At 37.9% G+C, this 22,614-nt stretch overlaps 1 protein-coding gene across 1 annotated transcript in view; it reads left to right on the top strand.

The window, feature by feature from the left end:
- The first annotated feature begins 334 nt into the window (after positions 1-334).
- LOC135710724 (protein jim lovell-like) overlaps positions 335-22,614 on the top strand; it is a 154,979-nt gene continuing 132,699 nt past the window's right edge. The window contains exon 1 of the mRNA XM_065233382.1: positions 335-1,363. The gene's annotated coding sequence lies outside the window, so the exon portion shown is untranslated. The remainder of the gene's footprint in view (positions 1,364-22,614) is intronic.

Raw genomic sequence — 22,614 nt, 5'->3', positions numbered from 1 at the left:
CTTGCCGCGAAGATCCTCGTCGTAGTTGAATGCACTACCGTAAGCGAAAAAAACGTAAATTTTTAAAACCTTTGGGCTAACGCAAAAAAAAGAAGAATTTTGTTTCAACTGTGTTTCGGAATCTTGAAAAATTGTGCAATTTTAGTTACGTTCTTCCTCGAATTCATGAGGCAGTGATTTAAGTTCTCCAAAACGGAAAATATCCATCAAGAAAAAAAAAACAACAAAATCTTGAATCCAGTGACAAAGTCTACACAAACGAACCACCATCGCCAAACCCAATCCAGAGATCCTGGGAATTCCTGCCAGCAAACAAAAGATCCGAGGTCGGGATTTTACGGTTGGAAATTCCTTCTTCTGCCTGAGGGGACCCATTCCCAGGCCTTCTCAACGTCTCACATGTGAACCGATGCATGATCTAATTTATTGCTGCAGCAGTCCCGGGTCGACCAAAGTTCAAAGGACTCGTTCAACTCCGCTACCTACCTGGTGATACCGTGCAAGGGAAGGAGCCCTGAAATAACATCACCATCGACCGAGCCCAAACCCAACGAAGGGATCGTAAACGTACATTTATCACCAGTCTCATTCTTAAAGGTGGATGAAGGATGCCAGGAGGTCAATAAAGCATGAAGTTGCTTCTTCAGGTGATCGTCGTCGTCGTCGTCCTCATCAACGTAGGCCATGTCACCGAAGGAGTGCAACTGCTTGCACTATCGGGGCAAACAACGAGATGATCGATCGGAGCAGGCGGTGGTAGTGTGATTAGTAGTTCCCACATGCTTGGGTCCCATTTCGAACGTCGCTCAAAATTGTCACCTTTCGGCTGAAAAGAAAAGAAGAAGAAAAAAACAGAAAACAGAAACAATTTCGGAACATAAGAAAAATGGTGTTTATTTTTTATTGAGTGAATCAAAATTCAACCAAAATAATGGTAGTGAAATCGCTTCAGTAGAATCAAAACAACTTTCGGGATTTTTGGTAGTGCAAACGAGAAGCGAAGCAAAAAAGCTGAAATTATGTAAATTTACGTTTAGTGGCTCTAGGAAAAAAGAAAAAAGGAAGAAGCGAAAAAATTAAAAGGTAGAACAAAATTACAATTAACTCGATTTGTGCTTTGTGTTTGTTCTTTACTGTACGTAGAGAGTGAGATGTTTCGGAATTATAGCCGTAATTAACGATCTTCTCTGCGTTATACGTCTAATCACTGGGAAATTTCGAAAATTGATGTGAAATTTTTCGTGTTTGTGTGTGTGTTCGTGCATTAGCAGCCAGCCAAGGAAGGAAAGAAGGGGAGAGAAGAAATCAAAATACACGTAAAGGATTTTAAAACACTTCGCGTTTAAGGAAGTGCTTGAGACAGGTATGTGATCTTTTGTTTTTGTATAAGTGGAGCAATTTTACGTTGCATTGGTTTTTAAACATTAATTGGCTGGCATTCAATGGCCAGTGTGCCGTCTTCAAGCCGTGCCTGATGCGAAAACTTTATTTTGCAAGGATTGATAACCAGCTGCTATTTAACACTCCAAACACGATGCCTCCGGAAAAATGTGTATCGGCAAATTTGCAATGTTTGAAAACGCATTGCTCAGCAATTTATCGATAGGTTTTGAATCTATTGTTACCGAAAAAAAAATTTAAAGTCTGTTGTTTGAAATGGCGCCAATATATTTGAAATTTGTCAATCAATGGCTGAGCTATGATTTTTCAAACATTGCAAGTTTGGGGCCTCCCTTAGCTCAGTCGGTAAAGGCGCAGCTACAAGGCAAGACCATGCTGGAGGTGACTGGTTTCATTTCCCTGTCTGGTCTAGGAATTTTTCGGGTTGGAAAACTTCTCGACTTCCCTGGGCATAGAAGTATGATTGGACTTGCCACACAATTATACCAATGCAAAAATGGTACAGGCATCGAAAGCTCTCAATTAATAACTGTGGAAGTGCATCTAGAACACTAAGTTGAGAGCACGCAATAAGCTAATATGCGATATGCAATAAGCTTGAAATGCGAAGAAGAAGAAGAAGTTTTCCGTTACACATTTTACTTAAATTATGATTGTTGTGATCAGTAATTTGTAGCCTTTGATCGATACATTTTATTTATTCCGCTTGCCTCTAGTTGCTATAATCAGAACAGCTTCAGTCTAATTCGAGCGGGAAATAATAATTATAGTCTATGTGAAATGTGAAAAATAGAAGGCCGCAATAAGATCACGTTACCTTTTGTTGTGTACAATTATTTTGATATTTATAAAAGCCAGTGAATAGGCGTGTGACAGTTGAAATCTTCAAACCTTTAAATCAAAAAGATTTGTCCTTAACCGGAACGGACTTTACTCTAAGTGTGTAGATTTTTTCAGTGTGCAGTTGCCTCCTGTTATTTTTGGAAAATGATGATCGAGCGTGAACAAATTATCGATATAAACATGAACAAATGAATAATTTTGATGCCAATATGTGCTTATTGAACTCTTAAGGTCTTAATTACTCAATGCAAACAAACTAGGCGTTAATATTAATTCTCATATATTTTATTCATGGTTTGTTGAATTATCCTTTAAATTCAGTTCAATATACTTTGCCAAAAACAAACATTGTTTTAAATGTGTTTAAAGTTAAAAAAAAAATCGTTTGATTTCCCTTTATACATACCAGAATAACTTGATTTTATCTGATATTTCTGAAGTAACGAGCTTCAATCTTATCAAAATACAGCGCCTTTCTGTTTTTGACAACATGTGTTCTTGATTCTCTATTTTCAATAAAATCTACCAAGCCGTTACTAGAAAGATCTTTAGAGATCATGGCTGGTGTATTTAAAATTATTCAGAAAGCGGTGGATCCAAACAGGGGACCTCATTTTTTTTTTTTTTTTTATTATAGAGATTTTTAGTCATATGGCTAGATTATCTCTTAAGATTAAAAAATGGAGGAAAAAAAATCAGAAGGATATTCCCAATCTTGGCTGTGGTACATTTATCTTGGTACAATGAAAAGGTGTAGAAAACTGCCAAAAGGGCCAACAAAACGGAAATACAAACAAGGAACACTCAGATATTGTGGTAAAGGTTCGCCTCCTTTAGGAAGATGATGAGGGCGGCTGCTGCCGGGAACTCGTCGCCCAACAGGTTCCGAATGCTGATTGACAACAGGGGACCTCAATGTAGTCGTGCTTGGTGTTGTTTAACGATAATTTCATTAATGTTCGTATTATGTGGTTTAAAGTGAGTGGGAGTGATAAAGATAAAGTATTCTTCTTTTTCATCGCATTTCAAGCTTATTACTTATGGCATATATGTATTAGCTTATTGCGTGCTCTCAACTAAGTGTTCTAGATGCACTTTCACTGTTTTGAATTGAGAACTTTCGTTGCCTGTACCATATTTTTCATTTGATTAATTATGTGGCAAGTACAATCAGGCATGGAAAATCATTTACATTCATTTGCCTCTAACTTTTTTGATCAACAGCATTCCGCAAAATGTTGTATAGAACTTTTGTAGGTTTTGTTATTAGCTACAACTTTTGTTAAAAACTCAAATCAGTATCTCTTATGCATCACGAATTAGAGCGGGCAGAACTCGTTACTGTTTTTCAGTGAATGTATTTTACATTCACTGAAAAACAGTAGTGGATTCTGTTTGCTCTGGTTCGTCATGCATAAGAGATACGGATTTGAGTTTTTAACAAAAATTGTAGCTAATAACAAAACCTACAAAAGCTCTATACACTAATTTGCAAAATTGTGTTGATGAAAAAAGTTAGGGACAAATGAATGTAAATGAATGCACGAAATGAATGCAAATGATTTTTCATGCCTGAGTACAATCATACTCTATGACCAGGAAAGTCGGGAAATTTTCCAATCCGAAAAATTCCTACGCCGGACTGGATATCTAACTCAGCTTGTTTTGTAGCTTTGCCTTTACCGACTGAGCTAATGGAGGTCCACAAATAAAATAAACTGTGTCAATTTGATCTGTTTTGCTTCGAATTTGACTTTTCCCCGAAAGTTATTTGTCTGAATATAACTTCTTCCCAAAAAAATTCTCCAGGATCCAGGAAATGCATCACTATACAATTTCAATAATTTAGATCAAAGTATATGTTATTTTCAAGAAAATACTGCATTTTGATTAACTCTTGAGTGTTACTTTTCGTAATTTCACTTCTTCCGAATAGATTATCTTTTTTTATTATTATTAAAGTCACTTTAACGCTCTTGGGTCATTCGTTACTTGTCCGGGGGAGAGATTTGAACTCGTGACTTTGGCGTGAGAGGTATGGATACTAACCACTACGACGGGGTCGCCCCTATCCGAATAGATTAAATATATACACTATATGTGGTCTAAATGATTAAAATCTGGTGACTCTCAGCACAATGTGTCGTCTTTGATATCTCCCCAATGGACAAAGAGATGAACTAGCCTTAGGCTAAAAATCTCTCTAATAAAGGAAAAAAAAAAAAAAATCTCCCCAATGGTCAGAAAACAGCTTATGCTTTACAGAAGGAGTCAAATCCAAAAAAGGACGGTGCTTTTGAGAATTTTCAGAAGGCATTTTCAAAAGTTTTTATCTATCAAATAACAGTCCAAAATACAAAGAATGAGTCAACTCCAAAAGCAACATAATTTAGGAGTATTGTATGATATAATTTTTGAAAACTTTTATCCGTTAAAAAATCAAACAAAATCAAAGGAGTCAACTCAAATCAAGAAATAATTTGTGCATTTCCATTGGTTTTTTTTTGCAAAGAAAAAAAATACACGCAGTACCCGTTCAACTTTGGCATGGTTTGATTTTGGCAACAAAACCAGAAGGTCGTTCGATTTCGGATCGGGGTTCGATTAAACGGTTTTTGAAGATTATGTATTTTTGCTCCATGCAATCACTATTTTTATTAAAATTAAAATTACTAAAGTCTTCTCGGTGGTCCAAAATATTCGGAATCATAAAATAAACTTCAAAATAAATCCGTTCGGTTTTGGCAACACTAGATTTCCGGGCTTGTTGACAAAATATATATAACGGGTACTGCATTGCAATTGGATTAAAATAATCCAATACAACACAATTATGGCTACCGTCTTAATGGCAATCGTACGTATGGCAAACATCCGTATGGCTAACGTATTTATGGCTGATGTCCGGTCACCAAATTTCGGGGCAACTCCGTTAGGCATAAAGTCATATGGCATCAAGTCGTTTGGCATAATGCTGTTTGTTATAGAACCGTTTGGCATAAAGGTCATTTGACATGAAGGTAATTTGACATAATCGACATTTGGCTTAATACAACGGAAACGTTTAAATTTTAATGCAGTTAAATAGCATAAGCTCAGGGCTGGCAGCAGGTAAATTTAAAGTGGCTAGTTCAAATCAGTTACTTTTTTCACTCAAAAGTCATTAACGTCACTACAGTCAACTAGGTATTGAAGGGACCATGGATTTATAGAATTATCGACTCATAGAAAAACATGTTATTTTGATCGTCCATAATTTTAAGAATAATCCAGAATTATTTCATCTACTGAAATGTATGACTCTTTTTATTCATATGAATTCAAAAAACGGTTCAGGAATCCCGGAAAATCAAATAATTTAATTCATAATATTAAGCCAATATGAACAAAACCATGCAATAAGACTGTCAACTCCTGAAATTCAATGCGACAAGGAAGATTTTCGCTGGATAGGTTTTGGCCGTTTGCCTCAAGATTGCCCATTCAAAATGCTGGATTTGTATTTAGTTCAGTATAATAATATAATCACAAATTATTGAATCATCCCAAGTAACATTTCCAGTTTTATAGAAGTTTCATTACATTCTATATGTCTAAATCATGATCAACAGAACCTTCATAAAACCGAAATTGTTACTTGAAATTTGAGAGTTATGGGATTTGATCTACCACGCAACGGGTGTTGCTTCTAGACTATTTTTGATCTCATCCAGAGTTGCCAGAATTTATTTTCAAAAATCGGTAACATTTACAAATCTATATCGATCGGTATTGCGAAATATTTACTAAAATTCTTGGAGGAGCCGCTATATGAGGTGCAAATGGAGGGTCATTTTCGCCACATATAACCGCTCTTTGAAGTATTTTAGTAACTGTATCGCAATACCGTTAAATAACCCTCCGGCCACCCTTTCCCAATTGAAAAGCAAACTAAACTCAACGTATTGTTAAAAATTATACTTTAAATTAAACATAATTTAAATTTAAACAAATTTTCAAAAAACATTATATCATTCGAGTAGAATAATTTTACCATAGGAGTTATCGTTCGTTTACAGTATCTGATCATCAGGAAACTTTTAAAATTTGACGGACCAGATCGCTATTGGGCTAAACTGGACTTTAGGCAACTTGAACGTTGAAATTATTTTTAATAATCGAATTCTCCAAGATCTTAGGTTTTTTTATTTAAGAATTTGAAGCTTTGAAATGTTTAGTTTATGTTTTTAAGATATTAGACTTAGATTTGTTTTTAAAATTCTTGGCATAGAGACATATATTTCAAATTTTAAGAAGTTTTCATGTTTATTGGAATTAGTTATTCAAAATTTAACATTTAAATAAAAGACTAATACCTTGGAAATACGTTAAGTTATTGCAAATATTTTTTTACTTTGCTCTTGAATAAGAATTACGAATTCAATGGGAATTCTTAAAATAACTCTTTCGGAATCCTGCAGAATAATTTCTTACAAATCTTGAAAGAATCTAAAGGAAGTTCTCACTAGAAGCTAAAGGACAGTGACAAGCACGTTGAAGCACTATACACCGACTTCAGTAAAGCATTTGACCGCATCGACATACCATTATTAAGCCTCGAATTGCAAAAAAAAATGGGAATGGAGATTGACTTCAATCATACCTAACACATCGTAAATAAATAGTCCGCTTTCAAAATAAACTTTCAGAACCAATTTCAGTCACCTCTAGGGTACCCCAGGGTTCTCATTTAGGCCCACTTCTTTTTATTTTGTACATAAACGACTTTTCCCACATAGGGGAAATGGATGTAATGTCGGCCTAAATGCCCCTAATTTGGGCCCATACATAAATTCCGCAATCGACTAAATTTTCAATAGCGACCAAAAATATCCATAAGAACCGCCCCAATGACACGTTCATCTAGATAAAATCAATAAATAGCAGAGTTTTAGTGATGGGCCCAATCTTAGATCCATAGGCCTACATTAGAGCCATTTCCCCAAGTTAAAAAAAAATAAACTGCTTGTATATGCAGACGACATGCAGCTCTTCATGGAAATAAGATGCAGAAGAATTCTAGAATGAAATCAAGGTAGTCAACATCTGGTGTAGTATAAGCCTACCTAAATGTAAAAAAATGTACCGCAATAGCATTTAGCAAAAAAAAACATTAACACCGCATATTGACACATCTTTAGGCAACCCGAAAGTAGGAAAATGCTACATTGTAAGATATCTAGGCGCAATCCTAGACTCCAAACTAACTTTTGTAGAACATTATAACACTACCAATAGTAAAGCAAACCGAATGCTAGGCTTCATTAAAAGGGTCAGTCATAATTTCTAATAGACTCCGGCGATGAACCAGCTTTCGGCTGAAAATCTCCTTATGAAGACATTCAACCAATTTCGAAGACCCATACACTATTGAGTATGGAATCTATACATACACGAAGAACGCATATAATCTGTCCAAAAACAATTCCTTTAATATGCTTTATGTAAATTGCATTGAACTGCACTTCAATGACCGTCTTATGAAGCGCGCTACATGCTCATCAATATACAAACACTTAACGAGCGTCGCCAATTTGCAATGCTTTTCTTCCTCAACGATATTATTTCACTGCGCACAGATTCGGCAGAAATTCTCGCACAATTAAACTTTTATTATTATTTACATTATATTATTATTATTAACAGCTTGTCGACATCTTAGAACACAGAATTTATTTTCTGAAAAATCGTACAGAACAAATTATGCAAAAAATAGCTCAATCAATGGAATGATGTGCCTTTGGAATGGAATGATGTGCCTTTGGAATGGAATGATGTGCCTTTGCCAATCGAATGATGTGCATTGTGGAACTATTGACATCTCTATGTCCAAGCAGCAAATAAAACTTAAGCTAAAACAGAATAGAAATAATTGTAGTTCTTCTGTCAGACCATTAAATTAAAGTTCCTTACTTCCAGGAGTTGAGCATTAACACACTGAATTTGATCGCACGATATCAGTGGTGCCGGAGGTTTAGTTGTAAGCGTGATTGCCTCTCACCTCAAAAGTCCTGGGTTCGATCCCATTCGGCACCGCCGGAATTTTCCGAGGCATAACATCTTTACTTCGGAAGAGAAGTAAAGCTCCTGTGGCCCCCGGTTCATGAATTGATGGGTCGATAGGTAGGGTCCAGGTGTGGGAGCATTCCTTGCGTCGGTAGCATTGGTATCCAAGCAACACACATCGATCAAAATGGGTTGCTGCAACTTGATTGTGACTGAAATAAAGTGCATACATGTAACCACTACTATTAAGTGACAAGTGTGCTGCTAGGGTACTCAGTATGGAAAACAAGATCGACGGAAAACAAATCATGGAAAAACAAATCTGGGAAAGCTTCCAGCAAAAGTTGTATTTATCGGGACTTGACATAGTCATGTATTTCGGAACTGAGTCGTTGAAGTCAATTCTTATTTTAATTTTATTGTATTAGGTGATCTTTCACAGATTTCCAGGTCCTTACAATTATTCTGTTCCAAATTTATTTTGAAGCGATAGTTATATACACACTTAGAAAAAATCATTTAAATTTAGGTGCTCTGAGAGTGACATATACGAGCGTCAATTTTGACATAAATTTGAGTCATAACAGACGCGAAATATAGCTCAATCAAACGTACTTTTCATCGAGCAACGAACTTTTCAGTCTCGGAGCACTTAATTTTACATGACATGTTTGTTTACGTCTAATCTTTTATGTCAAAGACGGATTCCGTCACGCGTAAAATTAGTTATTTCTAAGTGTGTAGGATGTAATCGTTTTCGAGGAAAATGTCCAGAATAAAATCTGTAAAATTCAGTGTTCAGTCTTGGCAACTCAGACAAACACTTCTAAAGGACGATTGTGAGAAAATTGTCCTAAATGGAAAATCGGTATTTATCGATATGACGATATGACAGAATATCGGTATTATTTTTGATCTCAATTATTTATCAGTTATAGTTTATCGGTAGTTCTGGCAACGTTGATCACACTTCTGGGAGCATCAGAAACATTTCTGATAGTAGTACTATCGCCCTGAGAACCCCGTCCCAACGCATTGAAACGCCATTGGTTTTTCTAGGTTTTTCTTCGTTCGTAGAACGTTGGATTTGAACCTTAATCCTTAGCAGTGTAAGGTTCAAATCCATTGAATTTAATAATGGATCATATAATTCAAGAAGTGTTAAGCGTGATTACCTCTCACCCCAGCAGGCCTGGGTTCAATCCCAGTCGGCGCCGCCGGGATGTTCTGAGGCATAACATCTCTGATCACGCCTTCCTTCGGATGGGAAGTAAAGCCGTTGGTCCCCGGTTCATGAGTTGATGGGTCGATAGGTAGGGTCCAGGTGTGGGAGCTGCCTTCTGGCACGTTGGTAGCATTGGTGCTCAGCACGGAAAACAAGATCGACGAAAAAAAAAAAAAAAAAAACAATATAATTCAAGATGTTTTCAATACCGTTTCCAACCATACGAAGCACGAAGCAAAGTATTGTACATAATACAAAGTAATGTGATCTTTCCTTCTTGATCGTTGCATGGCTTAATAAATCTAAAATGTGTTACCTCATTATCTTAAAAAATCTGGTTGAAGGATGGTCCAAATCTCCTTAACGATGTGATTGTGTGAATTTCATCTCATCTCTAAACTGACATTTCCTCATATACATACGCCATTGATTGGAAGCCAGAAGAATCCTCATTAACTGAACTTTCGTTAAAACATTAACTTTAATTTAAAAACCTACACACTCAGAAATACCTAATATTACACGTGACGGAATCCATCTTTGACACAAAGGATGAGACGTAAACAAACATGTCATGTAAAATTAAGTGCTCCGAGACTGAAAAGTTCGTTACTCGACGAAAAGTACGTTTGATTGAGCTGAGTTTTGCATCTATTACAACTCAATTTTATGTCAAAAATGACGCTCGTATAAAGGGTGAACACGAAATTATTGCGACACCGAAAATGTCATGCCAATTTTTTTATAATGTTTAGAATCAAACCGAAATTTTAGGGTAGTTTTATACATATATTTACTTCAAAAATCAAAAGAAAAGTTAATCGATGGAGCCTTGAGTGTAAAATTGAACGCATTTTCGCTTGATGCCCTCCATCAAAGTCTTTACAGTGTCATCCGGTACCAGTTTCTCAGTTTTTTTTTTCCATTTTCTTAACATGTCCTTCTCGTCTTTGACTGTCTTCTTGCTCTTCCGAAGTTCCCGCTTCATTATTGCCCAGTACTGCTCCACCGCAGCTCCGGACAGTTTGACGGATTCATGTCCTTTGGAACAAAATGGACAGAATTGGCCTCATACCACTCCAGGACACTTTTAGAATAGTGGCATGATGCCAAATCTGGCCAAAATAGCGGAGTTTCGTCGTGCTGCTGCAAGAACGGCAAAATGCGCTTCTCGAGGCACTCAGATTTGTAGATCTTGCCATTTACTGTGCCCTTTGTCACGAAAGGCTCACTCCTTAGTCCGCAAGAGCAGATGGCCTGCCAAATGAGATATTTGGAGGCGAACTTCGACATTTTCTTCTTATTAAATTTGTCGTCCACATCGAACTTGCTCTTGCCGGTGAAAAACTCCAACCCCGGAATTTGCTTAAAATCGGCTTTTATATACATTTCGTCGTCCATCACACAGCAGCCATATTTTGTCAGCATCTTCTCGTAGAGCTTCCGTGCCCGAGTTTTAGCCGTCGATTGTTGCCGCTCATCGCAGTTTGGGAAGTTCTGTACCTTGTATGTATGTAGTCCAGCTCTCTTCTTTGCATTCTGGACGTAGCTCTGCGACATGCCGATCTTTTTAGCCAAATCACGGCTTGAGACGTTGGGATTTGCTTTAATCATCCGCTTCACCTTTCCCTCCGTCTTTTTGTTCTCCGGTCCCGGTTTTCTTCCAGCTCCTTTGCCGTGGTCCAACGTCAACCGCTCCTGGAACCGCTTCAACACTCTGGAGACGGTTGAATGGTGAATGTTCAACATTTTTCCCAACTGCCGGCGCGACAGGTCAGGAAATTCCAGGTGTTTGGAAAGAATTTGTTCTCTCAACTCGTGTTGGTTCACCTCCATTTTCGTTGAATCGAAAAACACGACTTCGAGTTTGACAGCATGTACACAATACACATCAATGAGAAAGTGTGCAAAATTTGGTTGATTTTTACCCAATGGTAAAAAAGTTATGCCCTGTTGAATGTGTCGCAATAATTTCGTGTTCGCCCTTTATGTCAGTCTCAGAGCCACTAAATTTACATGAATTTTTTTAAGTGTGTATATCATCGCATACACATTCAGGCTCATTCAAATTATCTCATCTTATCGAGTATCTCCGCTATCCAAGTATCTCAGACGTCTGGGTTCAAATCCTGGCGATAGAACTTGGCTGGTAATAAATCTATGCTCAAACAAGGGTGCCAGGACCCCACGGGTGGGCATTATTTTTATTTATTATGATGAAAATGAAAATTTCTAAAGCGGTGAAGCTTTGACATTTGCTTCGAGTCTTAGATTATGAAATGTTTTCGCGATTTTCTCATGCTCATATTCATACATTCAAAAGCGAATATCTCTATCAAACTAACTGGATCTATGACGCAATCCTTCAGCAAAGTTGTTACTCATTGATTGAACTACAAGTTTTGGAAATCTGAGTCAAATCGAGAATAAGGAAACTTTTTTATGATCGATAGAGTGTAGGATTGTTATTTTATCATGAATTTCATCCAAATTCCCCATACAAAATTGAAACTAAAAACGACAGTTTATCTAAGAATCAAATGAGCTGAAACTTTTGTATAATGGTTTCTCACCAAGAGGAACAAATCTAGAATCTTGAAATTTTATTTTTGTGTGCCAGTCTAGTCCATATTATCTTCCTGTATATGCTATACCATAATATCCTGACCATTTAAGAAGCTGCTGCCGTCGGCAAAGTTGTTCACCAAGGCCTTCTAATTGCAAGAAAATTTAGTTCTCAACCATCATACTATGTGGCGCTAGTGTGCATATTAACTTATAGCAGGTGCTATATTTCGATTGCCTGGAAATCATGGGAATGTCAGTCTTCGGCAAAGTTGTTCAGGTGACCAAGGCTTTTCAGATGGTAGACAGATAAGTTCATAATTTACTCACTACATGGCTCTAGTGAAGATGTACACTAGACTGATGCAAAATTTGACTTTTTCGCTCCACAGTGCTTAAATGGTTTCAAATCGGGTCCTGATTAGCCTCCCAAAGTTACAACTCATTTGGTTAGAAACAGACTTCGCACAAGCCATTTGAAGTTTACATGTAAATTACTATGGGAAATCCATTGCCTTCTAGTATTTTTCTATATTGAGCTGCGAAACAGTTCGATAGCCATTCTTATGGAAAATTTTCTCAGCTATAACTTTGCCCAAGATCGTTTCTATGTAAAACGAGACAGGAAAAAGTTATTAATTATTTAAGAGATTGGTGAACTTATGACATGATCAAGCAGCTGCTCTGTAGGCAACACTGTATTTTGCAGTGTGACATAGTAGCCATGATTTTTTGTGTCTTATTCAACGCCCCAGAAACACCAATGTTGCTTGCTGAGCAGTTGATTGAGCATGATCATAAGACATCAGCGCATTAAACCATTGATAACTTTCGATCCTTGCATTTAATCAAAAAGTGGTTTTCAGCAAAGTTGTAGCTGAGAAATTTTCCTACAAGTACAGTTGAAAGCTTTTGAAGCAGACCGATATCGTGAATTATTAGATAGACTTGAACAAAAATCTTGGTTTTACCATAGTAATTCCCATACAAACTTCAAATGGTTTGTGCCATCGCAGTTTCTCACCAAATGGGTTCAAATTCTGAGAGGTTAGTCAGGATCCGATTTGAAATCGTTTAAGTATTGTGGAGCGAAAATTTCAAATTTTGCATCACTCTAATGTACACATTGGCTATCCAGCAATTTTCTGGCTACGACAAACTTGTTCAATTTATCAAAGCCTTACAGATGATGGCAATTATTATTATTATTATTATTATTATCTTTATTATAGAGAATTTCAGCCGATGGCTGGTTCATCGGTTAAGATGATGACAAGATAAGTTCAGATTTCTCTCACTGCGGGGCGCTAGGGTCTAAATGTACTTTCAGCATTTGCTACATTTTAATATCCTGAACGTTTAAGAAGCAGCTGTTTAAATTTAAGTTAGGCAGTATTCTTTGTGAAGTAATGAAATTGGGTTGTTAGCGGAATGCTTAAATAAAACAGCAAAAAAAGGTTATCTTCCATTTAATTCCACTTAATTAATTTCGGTATCCATGACAGATACGTATTTCGACGTGTCATTCCCACTAAAGAACTTATCAAAATCTAACACCCTTAAGTACTCATCCCTAGGTAAAAAAGTCAAGATAATAGGTATGAAAATGAAACTACAATGTGTTGAATCGGAACCTACCTAACTAAAAAAAAACCAGAGATTTAAGTAAACTAAAGGAGAAAAATCTATACAACTCTCTAATAAGGAAACTCCCCAAGGCTTTATAAGCTAGAGAATGATCTTTAGAAGAGGGTAGGTGGATAGTTCCGTTAGAGAACGGCAGTATGAAAATTGAATAGAAGTTGAAAATGAGCGAAGGGCCATTAATGCGACAGTTTTTAAAGATAGACGCACATTTTTGCTTAACCCGTACGATGTACGCGGAGACTTCAAGTATGTCTCCAAGTCTACAGGCAATATTTCAAGTCTCCGCGTACATCGTACGGGTTAGGCAAAAATGTGCGTCTATCTTTAAAAACTGTCGCATTAATGGCCCTTCGCTCATTTTCAACTTCTATTCAATTTTCATATTGCCGTACTCTAACGGAACTATCCACCTACCCTCTTCAATCATCACACTAAAGCTTCATGTTAGCATTTCCAACCAACTCTGAAAATCGTTAACTTTGCGTATGAAGTAACATAAAAACACTTTGAATGACCCAATTGTTACTTGGGAGGTCTACCAGATGTTGCCTAATTTATTATACAAATAATACTCATGATCATAGTTTATCGTACAAGTGTATCCGCGGCATTAACATCTTTGCATTCAATTGAAACATTGAAGCGTTTCAACGTAGTTCAGTTGATATCATTGCACCTTTCAGAAAGTCTACGCTTAAATGTAGCAGCAGAAGCGTTGAAGTCGAACAGCAAGTACATCTGGTTGAACCTGACTGACATGAAGCGGATGGGTTCATGCTGACTATACAAAGCATTACGAGACTCGAGCCTCAAAAAATCACGGTGGCGAAGGATTCGTTCCGGTGCGTAAACATTCAGTTGCGCGAGGATCTCCCATGAATCCGTATCTCCCAACAGGATCTTAGCCACAAAAACTGTTTGAGCAGTGCTTCTTATTTTCTCCAGAGTTTCAATACCCAGCAGTCTAGAACGGTCTTCGTAATGTGCTGGGGATCTCGACACGGCACGTCACGAAGGGCATATCTCACGAGCTCTCTTTGGATTGCTTCGATCTTAACAATCCACGTTGAGTGATGCGGGCACCAAACTACACAGCAAAAAATAAATTTTAATATTACATCCAAGAGGATGCGCTTCAATTATGTCGAAAATTTCATGTAAATTTTACGGCCACAAAAATAAACAAATGCTGTAAAAGCAGCGTATTATCAGTTCATGCACTGTATTAACGGGTGGCAACTAAAATTTTGGAATTTCTTTCTCAAGCTGTCAAAAAAAGACAAACATACTTGAAGAAGATCTGATTTATTGAAATTAAAGATACATTGTCCATTGTTGAAAAAAAATTAGTGAACATTTGAAAACGGTCCGTAATCGGATGTTCGGCGAAGCTTCCGTTTGATGTCGGAACAGGAGCGTTGTACGGCCTTCATGTCAACTTTGCGAATGCATCTTTTGATTCTACCAATCAACTGTTTGCAATTCGTGGCTCTTCAGTTATTTTTGTACACTAAGGAGCTCAAACCCCCGAAGAAATCTTCGATTGGGCGACACTGAGGCAGATTTGTCGGGTTGTGGTTTTTGGGTACAAATGGGATCGAATGGGTATTCAGCAACGATTGTGTTTTTTTGGCGTAATGCGATGACGCTTTATCCGGCCAAAACACGTGTTGTCCATCAGCATGATGTTTTTGTAGAAACGGGATCAAAATTTTCTTCAAACATTCGTTCTGGTACACATATTGATTGATTGCCAAACCAGAGGGCTTGAACCATGGCACGAGAAAGAGAACGAAGTCCTTTTGCGTTCATAATTTTGGCTGGTCTTCCACTACCTTGCTTGCGAGCAGTTGTTGGGGATCTTAGGATATGGTAAACAGTCGAAGCCGCAACATTTTCGCTTTTAAAATGTTGTACCGTATACTTTTCGCCGAGATTTCTGTGCAGTTCGTAGAACTGTACAACGCGCTCGCGAAATACTTCTTGTTTCGATGGCATTTTGAGCAAAACTGAGCAAGCATAAAAAAAAACAGAAAATACTAGCAGAAAGAGGAGAGAGAGAGATAACACATACACACTCTTATTTCTCTCTGAGCTAGTTTGTTGTTGAGCATAGAGGCCTCGAAAAAATTCCAAAATTTTAGTTGTCACCCGTTAATGATAGTTTTGTCTAAGAGATGAACTAGCCTATGGCTAAAAATCTCTATAATAAAGAAAAAAAAAAAGGTAGTTTTGTCCTGTTGGACAAGTAATATTACACCACATTTTTGACACGAATGAAGTGCATCCACTTTGATGTGATATCAAAATTATTTTTTGCTGGGTACAGCATTGTATTCAAGGATCAATCGCATTAGAGCACAGTATAGCGACCGAAGGCAGTGTGGATCGCGAAATTCGTTGATTATTTTGAATATGAATTCAAGCTGCCGATAAGCTCTAGAGATAATGTCATTGCTATGCAATCATATGGTGAACGCTGAGTCAAGGATAATGCCAAAATCCCGTACTTGATGAACACACTCAAGAGGCTGGTCGGCGATGTTCTAGTCTTGTATAACCGGCTTCAGTTTCCTGTGGAACGATATGAATGCTCAATGTAAGCATATTTGAAGTACACCATTCAGCGATACAATCTGTTGTAATGCGAGGCAGTCCTGAAGACTATTCAGACTAACCATGTAAATTTTGACATCATCGGCATAAATAGAACAATCGGCAACCTGCGGGCAGTGTCTTAGATATAGTAAACAGCAGAGGACCCAAGTTACCACGCCAAAATGGTGAACGTCTCAGATGATTAATTTCCAATCTTCACAATTAGCTCCCGATCCGTTAGATAAGATTTGAACCAGCAGGTCAATGATGATGAAAGACCGAGTCTTTCAAGCCAATCACGTAAGATCCCATGATCAACACGATCAAACGCAGATTTAAGGTCGGTATACACAGCGTCATCTTATGTGCCATGGTCCAACGAGCGCAAGCAGAAAGAAGTAAACTGAATGAAGTTGGTAGACGCAGATGTCTTTGGTTAGAAACCATGTTGATTGGAAGAAATGTAATCCTTACAGGAACCAAACAGGATATCATTTATGATGATCTCAAAAATCTACGAGGTAACGGATGTCCTCCAGCTGGAGCGAAATCGGCGTTCTCGCAAAGAAGCATTGAACAGTACTGTTAAAAGATTAATCAGAGCCTCGCAGCATCTATTCAAAATGCATGAAGGGATACCATCATGGTTAGGTGCTGTGGAGTATTTCAGTTTGTCGACGGCGGTTTTAACATCCATTTAGCAGATGCAGAACTAGCGAGATCTCCACCCAAAGACATCTCAATTGGTAATCCTTTATCTCTCCGGTTGGAGTTTAGGAAATTTCAAAAACTCTTTGAGCGTAGTGTTTGTACAAGGAGCAATATCTATTACTAGCTCGATTGATTACTTGCTTAGCCAATGGGCAAGCTGGGCTAGGACGCATAATGCATAATATATGTGAAACAGTCAACAGCGAATCAATATCTCCTGTGGTATCCAAGTAAGACCAGCCAATGCGGTAAAGTGCTTCTAGAATTCCTTCAATATCTGCTCTACAGAAGTCATCGATAGGATCCTCTGGAAAATCATCATAAGCTAAACCTCCAGAAACATAGATCTCGACTACTAGTGGGGGGTAATTGGCATCGAGAATTGATAAACGTGGGGCCTCCCTTAGCTCAGTCGGGAAAGGCGCAGCTACAAAGCAAGACCATGCTGGAGGTGACTGGGTTCAATTCCCGGTTCGGTCTAGGAATTTTTCGGATTGGAAAATTTCTCGACTTCCCTGGGCATAGAAGTATGATTGGACTTGCCACACAATCATATCAATGCAAAAATGGTACAGGCATCGAAAGCTCTCAATTAATAACTGTGGAAGTGCATCTAGAACACTAAGTTGAGAGCACGCAATAAGCTAATATGCGATATGCAATAAGCCTGAAATGCGAAGAAGAAGAAGAATTGATAAACGTTCCGCAGCAGCAGATAAAGTACATCTTTCAAGTGTCGTGTCATTCATTAGTGCTAGATCCAATTATTAATTTGTGTTAGGTTATGCAGACTGAAGCCATCAAGTAATACAGCACACGCGAGTGACATGTCGAATTGCAAAACATCTACTGTGGAATGACCGTTTCTTGAAATGTCCCATACGTCACCATACAGAAGTGCGTGATCGTTTGCCCTAACGCGTGTAAAAGTAGATTCGATATGTTTTGTAATGCAGCTAAATTTAGAGTTCATTGAAACACTTTACAACTTACACATTTCTGGATAGAGCTGGAATTAGGGCCTAACAGCTTTTGTAAACAATGACTTCTCTTGATGATTTCTAGAAATTCAAGGCTTGCCCACCTAAACCAACATCCTCATCGGGTAGGGAAAGACTTTCCCTATCCGATGGTTATGTTGTTCTGCGTGGGCGTGCCTTGGATTCCTAGAAATCATCGATATAAGTCATTGTTTACAAAAGCTGTTACACCCTAATTCCAGCTCTATCTAGATTTATGAATTAAGAGCTTTGTATGCGAACCAATGCACGGATTTGTATATTGTGTGACAAGTACACTGCCGCTCATCGCAAGCCGTTCCTATTTGCATTTGTTGTCAAAACATTGAAAAAGGATTTTTTCACAATACTGGATGAACTCAACAATTCTGCCGTTTGGTATCGTTAGGAATGATATATTACCAAAATTGTGTGTTAAGACTTCATGTTGTTATAAAATCTAATATCTAAATATGTGAATCAAAATGTACTGACTTCCCAACCTCATTCCTCTTCCCGTATATCTCTTAGCGATATTATGCGCAGAAATCCCAACACGCTCATTATGATTTCACAAAATCCCGTTCATAAAACTCCAAAATAATAGTGTAGCATGTAGTGATAATTTGAATCAAAACTAATCTTGGAAGCCTCACAATTTTCCACCTACGAATGATTCGAATGAATCCCAATTAAATCTGCTCTTGCCTTCAAGCAAATACAAAATAAACACTTCACTCATGTTAAACTTTTACCAACCTTTCACTCCCACGTGAAAAAAAAGTATCACACACCCTCAAACAATGCCCGGCAACAAGACAGCATCAAGTGGTATTTTCCCACCGAAATCATGTCACGGCATAAATTATGTTAATTAATTTACCAACCCTTTACCTCGCACCGTCTGTAAACTGTTTCAGCAACCAAATCCCGAAAAAAAAGTACAGTCTCTTCGTAATCCTCCTTCTTCGGGAAACACTACTTCCCGGACCCAGCTTTACCGGGCTTCGGCTAACAAGAATAATCATATGTTCTCTCGTCGCTCTCTCTCTCACTCAAATGCTTTCCCGAAAAAAGCATCTCCAAATCTGGTGTGAAAAATTTAAACCCTTCCGTTTCACTCCACATGTTACTGCGAAAGTCATAAATCAAAACTAGGCCTTCCTCAGTCCGTGGCGAGAGCTTAAACCTTACCGGTAATGGTACCAACAACGTGCTGGTCAATTCGAGTGGTGGTCAGTCGGTGCGTTCTCCGGAGGGGGAAACATTATGCACTTGAGAGCAAACCCCTATAATCACATTAATACTCGGTATCAAATGGAAACAATCTGACCGGTCCGGACCAGGCAAAGCGAGTCCCCTTGATTCGAGCAATTTGAAGGGATGTTTGCGTGTCAAAAGGCGATAACAATTATGCATCACACACACTCTCTCGATTGCGAGGGATTAATTGCGTTTTGACCCTTGGTCATCGAGTAACTATTTTATGACCGCAATTATGATTCGAATCCTGATCCTGTGACCGGTCGACGGTAGGATCAGGTAGCAACTTTTCTCAAGATTTTGATCTCCCAAAAATCAGGCGGAAGCGTACATTCGGTTTGAATAATCCAACTAATTGCCGTCTCCCAACACGGCTCGTAATTAATTAAATGAGTTGCCTTTTCACCCCCACGAGCCCTGACTACGTTCTCACATGCATGCCGTACGGTGTTGTGGGTGGAAATAGGGAACGGTTTGCCAGGATGTGAGAAATGTCAACCCCACTTTACATAATGCAGAAGTTCAAGGATCATGTATAACGTGACGCTGAAAACTACCACTTTAAGTTATTATGCATTCGCTTTGTTCCGCCTTGGGTTTGAATTAGGAAACGTATAGTTTGCCATTCTGACAAATATACTGGGCAAATTATCGCTTCCGTAGGTTAGCTTGTATTCGATCCGAAAAGCTCGGGACCAAATCATCACACCATTTTGGCAGTTCTTGATCGTCAACCGTGAAATCCCCAAAATCCCTCAGCAGAACTACATGAATGCATCACGTGCCACCTAAGTGGTACACAGCTGCAGCTGCGATGCGGCAGAAACAAGTGCAGCCAACCCACCGGCAATGAAAAGACCCGTTCTACTTTCAAGGCGCTTGTTCCTGGATGCCAAACTGCACCCGTCATCTCCCACCCAGCCAAGTGACGTCGTCTTCCGGGTTTCGAGCTCGTTGGCGCTGCTCTGCACACATAACATATTCCTTATGATGTGTTAATATGTGTCACCCCTCGTTATGCTTGCCGATCCAAAAGCCTCAGCAGCAGCAGCAGCAGCAACTCCGTCCCTCGAAAGTCTCCGAGGTAATGGAATGACGACTGGGTGTGGAAGCCAGAGTCGTTGGTCTTTTCCTTCACGATGCTTGCTTTTGTATGCCACAGCTGGCTGGGATCGTATCGGTCTGCATCGTTACTGCTACTGCTGGTGGCGCTTTTCATCTCCGATGGGAAGGAGAAAGGTAGGGATGTCAATTCAAACGGTTTGAACAAATTACATCACTTTGCATATCATGGGAAGTGGCTGAAATTGTCCGGTGGAGGCGGATGTTTCTAATATAATCTAGCGAATATGTTGGAGAATTTCAACACCGGTGAGAGTGCACAACAAAATGATTGTATTTCTCTCGTGATGTTGCAAAGAACCTCGTTGCAATCCTTTGACACACTTTCCACCTATCATTCTACAGGGTACCTTCCAGGAAAAGCACGGTTGATTTTTTTTCTTCTACGATAAATTGCGCAAACATAGTTAACGCTAGGTTAAGCATTAATTTACACGTTATTTAATGTAAAATTAAGTAAAGTGTTGCATGAATCAGCAATTTTGTATACAAGCTTTTGAACAATGTAGTTTTGCCAACTATAGTAGTGTTTCCTACCAGGGACATCCTGGAAAACAATTCCCGGAAAATTTACCAAAAATCACGTTGCCCGACTCCCAGACATCTGTTCCAATTTCTCGGTAAACAATTTTAGAAGAACTTTTGGGTGAAAAGCAGTGCTTTACGTTCTCGAAGCTGAAAAATGAACTCGAGTTTTTTCTCTTTCATACAACGTGTTTAACGCATCATTTCTATAACACTAAGCTAGACTATCAGCACGAAACGAAAATGAAAAAGAAGCACGCTTAGCACGAAAGGTTGGCTGTGGATTTTCTCGTCGTTGCTTTGTTCATCACTTTCAATGAGAGTAACGTCGATTATCGAGTTGAAACGAAGCCTTTTCACCGACACTATATCACCACTTTTTCAATTTGTTCAATATGCGTTACGTCCCGTTTTTGTTACTTTTTTAGATAAATATGTGAATGAAAAATAAATTAAACATATTACATATCAAGCGTAACTGTTTAAATCGGCAGCCCTAAGTATGCACACTTAGAATTGAAAAAACGATCCATACCATATTGAAAAACGTTCCATTAAAAACATCCAAATGATCCATATAACACCGGATAAAATCCTTAAAAAAAAAGTGTGGATGATCCATAAAAATATAAATATTATCAATATTTTATGTAAAATTTAGCAACACAATTGTAAAAATGTACCGGTAAATTTCTAAAGAATGAGCATTGAAAGTGTACGAATTACCTATTAACATATTGTAATTGGTCCATAAAACATTCAGCAATGAACCTTAAACTTAAGAAAGTGATCCATAAATCAAGTTTGTGCACTTAAAAATATAGGGATGATCCAATAAATTAGACTATATTATTCATGTTTAGAACACTATTTTGTTTTAAATTTTGATCCATAATCCTTAAAAAATTGCTCCACTGTATATCTACATAGATTTATTGTCCTGTCCGTGTATTTTAGGTAGAAGTGCGAAGCGACGGGCAAGCGTCTAGAATTAGCTTCCAAAAGAAGATTCTATAAAAATATTCTTAAGAAGCTTCCTATGGAAGCTTCATCTAGAAACTTCTTTAACAAGCTTATTATAGACGCTCGCCCATCGTTCCGCTCTTCTGACAAAAAAAAAACACGGGCAGAACAGTAAACCTGAGTAGCTACGCAGTTATGTAGCAATTTTCCCAGGTTTATGGATCAAATTAAAAAAAAGTGTCCAAAACATGAATAACATTTGTATATCCCATAGACAGGGCTGGTAGCGAGTTACTTTTTAGTGACTTGGTCACTTTTTTCAAGCCAGTCACTAAAAAGTCTCTTTTTTTAAGATCAAGTAACTAAAGTCACTTTTTCTTGTAATCAGTCACTATTTTCAACTTTTTTAGCGTGAATTTATTTCAAGATTGATAATCCTTCTTGAACTGCACTGTGTAGGATCTGATAGTCCAATCGATGCCTACATTTTGTTCTAATTTTTGAACAATTCGAAGAAGTTTTGTGACGTTTAATCGTCTTTTTCTAACTACAGGGTGTCTACTTATTTTTATAAATAAAATTATCAGAGTTTTCCAGGTTTTTCCAGAACTTTAACGGATACATTCCAGGCTCATAATAAGAAATCAACTTTTTAAATGCTTTAAAAATATGCATTTTTTTTTTGGTAGATCAAAAACAACAGCAATT

Source organism: Ochlerotatus camptorhynchus, unplaced genomic scaffold (assembly GCF_037179485.1).
Source record: "Ochlerotatus camptorhynchus isolate MF236.1 unplaced genomic scaffold, CSIRO-AGI_Acam_v1.1 ptg000401l, whole genome shotgun sequence".
In the NCBI taxonomy this organism is placed as follows: domain Eukaryota; kingdom Metazoa; phylum Arthropoda; class Insecta; order Diptera; family Culicidae; genus Ochlerotatus; species Ochlerotatus camptorhynchus.
This window is presented reverse-complemented; position numbering and strand designations above follow the sequence as displayed.